The 11852-nt window shown below is 42.7% G+C and overlaps 3 pseudogenes; 1 reads left to right on the forward strand and 2 right to left on the reverse strand.

Annotated features, from left to right (window-relative positions):
- LOC116661733 overlaps positions 1-11852 on the reverse strand; it is a 708679-nt pseudogene that overhangs the window by 607611 nt on the left and 89216 nt on the right.
- LOC116661731 overlaps positions 1-11852 on the forward strand; it is a 322303-nt pseudogene that overhangs the window by 142550 nt on the left and 167901 nt on the right.
- LOC106730929 overlaps positions 9489-11852 on the reverse strand; it is a 91530-nt pseudogene continuing 89166 nt past the window's right edge.

Below are 11852 nucleotides of genomic sequence, written 5' to 3' on the forward strand. Positions count from 1 at the left end.
AAGTATGTAAGCTTAATTTTTGTGGTACTGTCGATAAACCACACAACGTGAGAGTTGTGGGTTAAGTTTTATCTGGGGCAAAATGAGGACCAGAGCCCAGGTGTCAGCATCTCAGAGAGCTCGGAGGAACTGCTCTGAAGATTGAGGGGGAGTTCAGCATTATATGAGATTTCATTGAATGGGGACGTGCAGTCAAGTATACGTTAAGTCAGAGGCTGCTGCTAGTCGAGGAACAGGTGTCTCTGTTAATGATTTTAGTGCTTTTCTAGATAGGAGGAGATGCAAGAATTTGGGCTCATAAAATTTCCTGAAAATGTCTAACTATCTGAAAGATTTTCTGCCCATTTTCCCAGAGCACAGAGCGCCCCATTCCTGATCTCCACCCTGAACTACTTTCAGAGGGTGTTCAAGGTCAGCAGCTGCAGTGGCTCATGACTTAATCAAATCAGAGGCAGATGACAAGTGCCAATTTTTAGTTGACAATATGTATATATTGTAGGAAAAAATGTTACTTTCCAACCCTACCCCTGTTTTACTTTTAGTTAGAGGTCAACTGATAACTGTTAGATGACTTAAGTCAGATGAGGGGTGAAGGAGTCGTCTCTTGAGCCAGCCAGTGCTCTATGTCAGCCTCCTTGATCACATTCAATTTTCTTTCTGTTCAAACAGCATGCATCTGATTTTATGAAGTTTGGAGCCTGTCCTGAGCACATGGGGTCTGGAAGTGGCCCTGTTCCTGTGGTCTTTGTTTATTCTGTGAATTATGGTGTGAATCTTTATGTGCCCAAGCTTCATCATAATTTCAAACTTTAAGGATTTAAATATGGGAGATGGATGCCAAGTTCTGGGAATAGATTTTCAGGATAACAGCCAGGATTGGTAAAAAGTAGGGAGAATGGATACAGCCTTTAAAAAGAAAAGTTATTTTACAATTTCTGGCAGATAAATTAAAGTCCTTGTTGGGATTCTATCAGGAATGTTTAATTGGGAGACCTACCTCCCATTTTCATGAAATAAAATAATTTTATTATTTGTTTAGTGCCTACTGTCTAACAAATAAGTATCCCCTTTGCATATAGTTTTATCAGTTTAATCTCTACAAAGATTCCCTGGAGAACACACGTGTCACAGGTGAGGGAACCAAGATCATCCAGGGTAAGTGGCTGGAAGGCAGATGGGTTGGAGGGCTTACCCTCCTTCAGGCTGAGACAGAGACACCAAGGTTTATTGACAAGCGTGTAGCTGAAGTGGTTTATTTAATACTTTGCTTCCTTGATGAATTGGATCTCTTGAAATTGTTTATGTCTGGCTTATCTTCCCCTCTCTCCTCTGCCTCAGGACTTCTCCTCGTAAGTAGTATGAATTCAGCCTGAGCTGATTCAGGAAAATCAGAAAATAAAAAATTAGCCCACACAAATGACTGCTTAGTCCTTGTAATTCAGTACTTCCTAAAACTCTCAGAAACGCAAGGAAGGTGTGTTACCTCGGGGACTGAGTGCATTTGAAGAGTGAGAAATGTTAAGTGTGATCTGGTAAAGGCACAGGCTCTATAGACAAAGATCCGGGTTTGGATCCTGGCTCCATCAAGTACTGGAAACATGACCACCTAGAGCCTCAGTTTCTTCATGTGTTAAATGGGCTGATGGAGCTCACCTCCAAGTGGTCAGGTCAAAATGAGATGGTACGAGTGACTCTCAGGCAGAATGCTTGGCAAAGTGCTAGTTGCTCTTGCTGCTTTATAATGTCCTCTTAGGTAATTCCGTTGTCCATTGGCTTGAGAATACCTCCTCATTTGATTTAAGAAAAATAGCATGCCTTAAGAATTTTAAAAATAAGGAATGAAGATTTACTGATTAATGCTGGGTGTATTTTTATAGGTCATTTATTAAAAAAAAAGTAGGAGTTCTCTAAAGAGAATTTATTCAGTGTGCCTAGAATATGATTCAGTTAAAAATGATTTTCCTTTAAATACTTTTCAGAAATTTTCTGTGATATTTTTCTTGAAAAGTACTTGAAGATTTCTGAGGAGGTTTTACATTTAGAAAAGTTTATTCTTGTAACAATTGACACATTAAATAAATGATTCATATCCCTGGACAGCATAAAGCCCTGGCTTTTTTTTTTTTAATATATATAATTTTGGTGGTTAGTTCTATGACATTTTATTGGGTAGAACTATCTCCCATTTCCATTTTACAGGCAGAGAAGATGAGTCATACGATACTCACTATACAAGAGAAGCAGAGGCTGATTAATTTGGGCAGAAGAGTAAAAGGGTGTGGAGAAAAAAATCGTTGACTCGCAAACTGGACGCATTCTGTGGTGCTGTGCAGCTGAAACGGATTTGATTTTGCTTCTGGGTTGTCCTAGGTTTCGGCACATGTGCCTGGAAATGTCTCTCGGGCAAAGATGCTTATTTAAGAAGGTTGTCATTGTAAATGTTCTTAAGAGTATTAAACAAATTCCACAGCAAATAAATGAACATGTTTGGAAGGTTTTCCACCCTCATGTAATTTCCAGAAAACAGACATGATTCACTTGCTAAACCAAACACACAGGTACAATAATGAGCCTGGCTCACATGACTGGACAGCACGGAGGGAGCCTCATCTATTGGCGTGGGTTACGCTGCAGTAACTGCACCTGAAATTTTAATTAGAATTTATTTACAGCGAGTGCTGCTTCCGCGTTTTTCTCCCCAAAGTAAGGAAGCGCCCTCAATGCCTGGCCATTAGTCTGCAGAGCCCCGCGGCTCACACACTCCCCTGCTCATCAGGAGGCTGATGGAGCCAGTTTGCTTAGACACACTTAGCTACACTCGCAGCGGGGATCATCAGTCTCTTCTGTGTGTTGATCTCCACGTGCAGGGGAGAAAATCGACTTTTGCTGCCGACAAACGCTAATTGACTACCAGTTGTTTCAGAGGGACTGTGATGTTGAAAACTGGTGTCCCATTCATTTTTATATGTTGGATGCTGACAAATTTCACGGCACACCCCCACGGTAAGTACACCCACCAGGGAGGGTGTCGGAGTTTGAATCTGTGTGTTTTAGTATTCAGATCCTGGCACTGGTCAGTTTTCAGTGTTCTCGCTGGGTTTGGGAGACTGTTTCTGGAGCGATTTCTTTGGCTTCCAATAAATTTGCAAAGCCGTCTCCTTCAGTCGATTTCTGATGAGTTGAGTTGGGAGGGGCATGTGAAATTGGGGCGGGCAGAGAGGTGCAATGAAAACTAGCCACCATCTGGTTACCTTTCATTTTTTGTGGGCCAAAAATGCTTGTCTTCTTTTCTTTCCTCCTCCATCCATCCCTTCAGGTCAGGGAGTCGTCTTCAAGAATTTCTTCCTAAAATGTAAAGTAATGATGAAGGCAGTGTGTTTCTGTGGTTGATTTCATTTGATTTGCTTTCATTGTTAAAGATTTTCTGGTGAGGTTCTTATGAGCTCTTAAAAGCTGGAAGAGCAGCAATACCAAGGAGAGAAAGTCAGAGAAACGAGTCAGCGGCCCCTGTGAGGTCTGGGGGACGAGGGCAGGAGGTGGGGCAGAGGCAGCACCGTGGCCTCCCCTGCAGCCCTGAGGGCAACGTGCGCATGTAAAGCCAGCGTCTCTTGTCACCATGTGTTCTAACAGGACTCCCACTAAAGGAATGCGAGGAGATTTGGGGAGGCCTTACCTTTTACCCTCTTGTCAAACATCTTTAATGCTGACTGTATTTATTCAAGATGACACAGAGATCACCTGCAGAGCGTGAGGGAGCGGTGCTTGCTTCCTGTCTTGCCCGCCCCAGGCTCACTCATCAGACACCTGATTCTCGCAGGCACTGCAGTGCCCGTGGGGGGAGCTCTGCTCCTGGGGGTCTCTGCTCCTGTGGGGGGAGCTCTGCTCCTCGGGGAGCTGGGCACGGGAGTGCGCACATTGGAGCCGGTCGCACCAGCGCTGATCCACTCCAAATGGTGAGATGAGCCCTTTGTGTAAGTAGTAGAGGTGGGATCCAGAGTCTTCCTGTGTCTAAGGAGTTCTGCAGTAAAGCCAACTTGGAGGAAAGAAAGAAAATGCCTACTGTTCCATGACTGTGTCCTAAGGGTTTAAAGCTCACTGCGGAGCACACGTGAGATCTCATTCAGTAAATACTCTGGGGTCTTGACTCTGACTTGTCATGAATTTGGCATTCTCTTAATGTTATTTCTCTTAAAATATGTCTAAGCAATCATTTTTGTGTGATGGTTATGTGTGCGTAAGGGTCCTGAAGAAACTGTTGTGGATGGAAGTGTGGGCATCAGTGGTACCAGAAGGGCTGGTGGCCCTGGGGGCTGCCCGAGCTCCACACCATTTGTTACCAGCAGTCTTTCAGATTGCATCTTATTCCAGAGCTCATCGGGGCTCCCATCTCTCACTACGTGTCTTGAGAGAATATTTGTTCAGAGGGGAGGGGACGGGGTGCTTCCAAGTTTGGGTTCTGGGGTTCCCTGTCTAAAGGTGGCACTGGCACAAATCCTTTATTCATGGAGTAATGAAGCCCCCCAGTCTCGTGGCTAATTGGGACTCCCTGTCCTTCTTCATGTTAGGAGCCGGAGGGCTTGGGTTAGGCCCCCAAACCTGTTTTTGGTGAGCTTTCAGCCCTATCACACCACCTGGGTTGTCCCGTTTCAGTCACATGACTTTGATTTTTGCAGGTAGGTGTGAATCCTGGATAGTGCCTGGGACTTCCAGGTTTCCCCTACAGTAGGGACACTGAAGAAAGTTCACCCCATAAGGTGTGTTCGGGGGCCTCGAGGACAAGTAGGGACCCACAGACAGATGTCTGGATGGGTGGCGATCAGGCCCGAGTCTTGGAAGAACAGAGATTCCATTACTGTTTTAACAGTGAAATTGAAGGAGTAATTCTGGAAGGTCTGATGCAACTGAGATTAAAATTATTATATGGTTTTTATTGTTAGCAGGAGTGGTTTTTAACCCTTAGACCCAGTCCCCCCTATTTATAATAAATATTTTGTAACCTTTCTTTTCTGGTGCCCGGAAGTGAACGTCATAGAAAATGTAACCTAACTATAAATATGATAAACAAATAGACAGGTAGATGGAAAGATGTGGTGCCTAAATTCTTATATTATGGGGTATTTTATATTCTATGCTAATTAGTGACCTCTCAGGACAAAAGGCACATACAAAGGGAGTCACTTCTAATAAACTATTTTTCCAAGCCTTACCTAACTGGGAAACAAGTGGCTTCAGAATGTTAGAGCACCTCCCAGGTCCCCGGGGAAATCTCCTTGTCAGAGTTACACTTGCTGATGGTGTCCTGTGCCAAGTGCAAGCAGATGCGGTTCGGAAGCTGCCCGGAGGCTGACTCCGGGGATTCCTTCTCCGTCGCAGCTGTGAGGGAGCCTTGTCTTTCCTGACCACAACCACAGAGGCGATTTTGAATCTCTTAAAACTGCCATACCAGTGTATATCACAACCCTCACAAGATACGTTGAATAAAGTAGAAAACTTTAAGTGTCTCCTTTAGGATAGAAATAGGGTATAAAAGAAATAAATTAAAAAATTCTAGTGCCCGAATAAGTGCTACATTACACTGGCTGCATTATAAGGTTAGAAAACTTCATTACCGCTTTACATACCACATCTTGTAGTTAGATTTTATTTATCTTTTTTTCCCTAAAGAAAAAACAATCATTTGATGAGTTCTTGTGTCAGAGGTGACGAGCAGAGAGCAAGTGTAAAACCGGGAATCGTGGTGCTGGTTAGTCTAAGACCATCTCCGTCACTGCGCAGATCATCTTTACTCATTTTACTGCACTTTTTGGAATCACCTTCTCACTTGGAAAAACCCCTGTGTCAGTTGGATTTGCTAGTAAAACAATTATTTTTCTTACCTAGAACATCAGTGATGTTTTCAAGATGATAAAAAAAATTTGCCCATGGCATTTAAACAGTTGCTTGTTCTCGTAACTCATGGCTCACGGTCTCGTATTTGTCACAATTGGAGAACTGTGTTTTCTTTGTGCAAATTCTCATTGCTTTGGTGACGCAGGGACACTTGTCCTTACTGGATGGAGTATGATAGTAGTTTTTTGCATTCTCTCCCTAAATCTGGAGTCCTGTGTTATGTTTCCTGTTAACTTAAAAAATAGGAATATTGTTATTTACCTAAATATCTAACCTCACACCAGTGGTGCATATCAAATTGGTCCAAATAGGAATTCCAATATTAAATGAGACAGTAATTTCACAACCCACTTTTCCAAAAATTTGGATTGATGGTTCAATTATACCAGGGACATTAGCTGTTTTAATTGAATCAATCATTGCTTTCTTCAATAAAATTTTCCATTCCATCTGCTCTTTTGGTTTATTGTTCTTCAGTGTTTCATTTGCTTTCTTTCCCAAAAATATATGATTTTGGCTTTTGTCATTGAAAATCCTTGCTGGTTTTGCTACCTCATGCTGGAGAGGAAGGCTTGTGACTGTTTTATAGTCACTGGTTTCATGGTTGTATGAGTGCTTAATGCCACGTTGCAGGGGTGTGGAGACCTAATGAATTGTGTACATAAAAGGCTTAGTCTACACTGAGTGCAGGGTTAGTGTTCGCAGCCCATGTCATCAGTATCATAATTAATCCATTACAATCATCCTCTATTAATCAGTGTTTTCCTTCTAACGTCTCCAGGAGAGGAAATGTAGTAGTCTAAATGCAAATCTTTGCCAAACTTTCAGTCAATTCAAAACCTTTAAAGCTTTGCTGTCAATAGGACTGTGTGCCTTCTATCCCTAATTCTGCTCCTCCTGACCCAGGACGCGGTCTCCACAGCTGATGATCCATGAGACACTGGATTCTTGATCCCATGGCTCTGTGTGTTCTGAGACATCTGGGGACTTCAGCACTGTTTTAGGGGCTTTGGGTCCCACCTCTTCATAGCATTGCTGAGATGAGATCTGTGGGTTCACCCTCATTCTTGAGTGTATGGTGCATTTTTTCTAGAACCAACACACGCCACCGTGGCAGCACTGCTTTGACCACGTGCTGGGACAGCGTGTGCTTGTCAGTTCTTGGGTTTAAATTTTCTGTTCTAATTTCTATAATGGGGTATATTGACAGATACACTCCATGTAAACAGAAGCTCTGTGGGGTTTTCAGCAACTTCTAAGAGCATAAATATTCCTGAAGCAGCTAATCTTCCTCCCAACAAGTGAGGAGCAAGCCGGCAAGTCCTGGGTGCCTGTGGCGGCCAAGCTGTGCAGCCCAGGCTGCTCACCGAGGAGCAAGGAGAAAATCTTAAAAACCTACTTCCATGCTGTCTTTCACAGAATCTCAGAAATGAACGTTTTAATATCTAAAGAGGGGTGATTTTTTAAAATAAATTTTTTATTTTTTTCCTTTTTCAGTTTTATCAGGTAGAATTTTTACAGTTCAACTTCACATACACATATTGCATGTAAATACATGTATAGAGCATACTGCATTTTTTAGTTTACATATATGTACTAATTATTGTTTCTAAGAACAGATTAGAGCTTTAGATTTTTAAAATTAGTTACCAGAGGAATAAGGACATCTACAAAAGAATAAACAGAATATGGTAATCCAATCACAAAGGACAGTCAGATGTGCTTGCATATATTCAAGAAATCAAAACAATATTTAGTTCATTTGTGGTCTTATTATTATTGCTATTAATTTTAGATTCCCCATAAATGAAGTCATATGGCATTTTTCTTTCTCTTTCCACCCCACTTCACTTAGAATGACAGTCTTCAGGTCCATCCATGTTGCTGCAAATGGCATCTTTTATGGCTGAGTAGTATTCCATTGTATATATGTATCACCTCGTCTTTATCCAGTCATGTGCTGATGGACATTTGTGTTGTTTACATGTTCCTTGTTCTATGTCCCTTCTGGCAACAATTACGGATTTTAAATATTTTCCACCTTAAAATCCTTCCTGAAGGAGATGTGGTAACTGGAATCAAAAACAGTTACAGCACAGGGTTGTGTGTGATGGGCCCTGGGGGCTTGGTAGAAAGGTTGGCAGAAAGGATTTCAGATTCTGATCAAATGAGTCCTCCTCTTGTAGCCCTGCTGACCGCCTCTCTCACGGCCTGCCCTACAAGTCTGACCAGTCCCTTCTGTGAATCCTACTGTATTGTGCACAAATTTTGTCCAATTGGTGTCATCCAGTAGGGACCTTAAGTGAGGCACCCAAGCTCCTGTGTTGGTTTCTTCCATCAGCCCTTAACTTCCTTGGGAGCCAGGACTGTCTCATTGCCCCAAGGATCCCTAATGCCTAGTGAGATGCCTGATAAAGCTGGTACTTAACGAGCACATGGGTCAAATGGAAAAACCTGATCAAAAAAAGGCCCTCATTTTTCAGACATGCCTACTTGAGCACATAGGGTAAAATGACATGTCTTCTTGGATTTGCTGTCAAATACTTCAACAAAGGACAAATAAAAGAACAAAGGTCTGAATAAAGGAAATATGGAAAAGTTTGTGAATTCCTTAATCTGGGTGATGGGCTTATTGTACTATACTTACTGATGTATACTTAAGTTAGTTTATAATTTTACTGTCATTAGCTGAATAGCAAGTATTAATACGTATTAATTGAAATCCTTAGAACTGAACAAACTTACCCCACACAAAATCCTTAATATCCTAGTAGTTTGTCTTTCAGAAATCTTTTCCCACAAAGACAGGAAAAAAGGGAAAGGCAGATCCGTGCAGTATTTCCACGTTGTCAAAAGACCAAAGGCCGATACAAAAGAAGAGATTGTAAAAAAGATAAAGAGGCTGAAATCAATGTCCGGAAAACCTAGCTAACAATCCTAAATGGCCCAACTTAACTAACCTCAGCACTGCTGCATCAAGAATGGGGCAAATAGCACCTAGTGGATTTTTTTTTAATAAATAAATAATGATCCAGTTCCTACCACAGGCAATTATGATAAGACTGAGTATAAGTTCTAACACCAACTAGTGTACAAATCATAATTTCTACTTGATTCAAACTGCTTCTTCTATAAAATTTGAATCTTTTTATTCTTAAGACAGATTTGTGGCCTATGACCTAGTGATAAAATTTTCAACTGGCTTGTATTAAAAAAGTTCACCATAGTGAGAGTTTATTACATCAAGTATTCCTTTTTGGGAAACCCATGTGCCTTGTCACTCTCTTTCATAAGATTTCCTGTGGAAAATTCAATCCTTCATTCAGGAAAAGGCTGAGCAATATATCTCATGGAAAACCTTCATAAACTGCAACACAAGAAAATGAAAATGACAGTGAGCAGCCCGTGAAGCCGGCAGACACACAGCGCACGGCTGTGTTCCCGCCTCGAATTTCTGTAACCAGCAGGGAAAATGTGCATTTCAAGAAATAGACATAAACACTTTTCAGGACCTGAGCACACAATTTCCCTTTCAGGGTTTAGTGGGCTTCCATTTAATTCTATGAGAAATGTTTAAAACAACAGAACAACAGCTGAGATAGGGTTTAAAGTAACTTTTATGTCTTAGTGAAAATAAAGCCAACTGATAGTTATCATTTTTACTTTATTTGATCTCACTCTCTTACTTTACCTCCCCAACCTCCTCCACAAAATGATGGTGAACATCCCCTCCTGGGTCAGAAGGCTAAGTAGAAAGTACCAATCAAATGGAGGTGTGCTTTGTTGTTTTATTTTTCAAAACAAACAAGTTTCATTCATGTGATTTAATAATTAAGATCAGAAACAAAGTCTACTCAATAAATGGTAGCCAACACATGTCATCATAGCTGCTCATCAGGTTTGGCCCCACGTTACACACTTTTACATGGACATGTGCCATGTGCTGTCATGGGAAACGGTGAGTGGGGACAGGGCCTCTGCTCTCACAGGGCACACAGCCTGGTGGGGGAGGTGGTGTTCAATCATTGCCCTTTTTTTTTAATGTACTTACAAATTATGGGAAATGCTATTTAAAAAGAACAAAATGAGTCAATGAAAGTGAAAAATACAAGGACAGTATTTAGGCTGAGGGAAGACAGGGAACCTCTTTGAAGAGCTGACACTCCACTGAGACCCAAAGGACAACTCCGGTGCTGCAGGTGAAGGGCAGGGACACATTGATAAAGGGCTGATATCCAGAATATACCAAAATCTCTTTAAACTCAACAAGAAGGATGAACAACCTGATTAAAAATGAGCAAAATGCCTGAACACAGACCTCATCAAAGAAGAAATCTAGATGCCAAAGAAGTCTATGGAAAGATGCTCCACAGCATCTGTCATCAAGGGGATGCAGACTGAAACAGCGAGGTACCACTGCACACCTGTCAGAACTGCCAAAACGCAGAACACTGACAGCACCGAATGCTGGTGAGGATGTGGAGCGTCAGGAATTCTCATGCATTGCTGGTGGGAATGTAAAATGGCCCAGATACTTTGGAAGACGGTCTGGCAATTTTTTACAAAACTAAACGTACTCCTAACATATGATCCGGCAACTGTGCTCCTTGGTGTTTACTCGACGAAATGGAAACTTATGTCCACACACAAATCTGCATACAGATGTTAATAGCAGCTTTATTCATAATCACCAGAACTCAGAAGCAACTAAGCTGTTCTTCAGTAGGTGAATGGATATAACTGTGGTCCAGCCAGAAAATGGACTATTATTTGGTGCTAAAATGAAATGAGTTATCAAGGCATGGAAAGACATGGAGGAACCTTAAATGCATATTACTAAGTGAAAGAAGCCAATCTGGGAAGGTTCCGCAACTGTCTGATTCCAACTGTATGGTGTTCTGGGAAAGGGAAAACCACAGAGACTAAAAGATCAGTGGCTGTCAGAGGCTAGAGGGGAAGGAGCAATGAATGAGGTGCAGCACGGAGCATTTTAAGGTCACTAAGACAGACTACTCTGTATGATGCTGTGACGGTGGATACATGTCATTGCACATCTGTCCAAACCCACAGAGTGCACACCACCAAGTGTAAATCCTAGTGTCAAGTCTGGGCTCTGGGTGATGATGACGTGTCAGTGCAGGTTCACCCATTGTCGCAAATGCACGCTCTGGTGCAGGCGTCAATAGTGAGGAGGCTGTGGGGACAAACTGCAGTTCATACACCGAATCCAGCCCCAGCCACCGCTGTTAATAAAGCTCTGTGGGTGTGTGGAATGTCCGGCTGCTCTGGCGTCTGAACAGCAGAGCTGAGCAGCTGCACCAGAGATCAGGAGGTTTGCAGACCCTGAAATACTTACTCCCAAGCCCTTGACAGAAAAAGTCTGCTGAGCCCTGTTCTAAACGAATCAGAATTCACCCTGATGAGACAGGACAGCAGGGCCCAAACCAGGCATGGTTAATGGGACTGAAGCAATGTTTTAGTTCCAACACCTTTGCTGAAGTCCTGCAGATCCAGCGACAGACTGTAGCCAGGAAGCGTCTGCAGAAGGAGTCGGTAGCAGCTCTTCCCGCCAGGCTCCGTGATGCCGGGGGCCGCGCGCTGCACGGGGGCCACCCGCTTGAAGAAGGCGGACTTGCGGTGGAAGCCGATCAACTCATAGAGCTCGGAGAGGATGCTGCACTGCTGAATTCTCTCCTAGGAATGCTGAAGCACAGGGAGAAAAGCAACAAGCATCTGAACGAAACATGTAAGTGAAAAAAGACCCTTAAAAAATTTTCCCTTAAAACAGAGACCCAATGACACAGGAAGGAAGAGGAAGGCTGACTTCGTGCACTGATGGGACCGGATGCAGAAATGCAGGGAAGCAGCGCTGTGCAGACGCTCCAGACCCCCTCTGGGCCCCACCTTTCCGCGTTCCGCCTCTCCTTTTACTAGAAAGGCCCGTATTCCCTGAAACAGAGGAA

This window comes from Camelus ferus, chromosome 36, assembly GCF_009834535.1.
Source record: "Camelus ferus isolate YT-003-E chromosome 36, BCGSAC_Cfer_1.0, whole genome shotgun sequence".
NCBI classification, from domain to species: Eukaryota; Metazoa; Chordata; class Mammalia; order Artiodactyla; family Camelidae; genus Camelus; species Camelus ferus.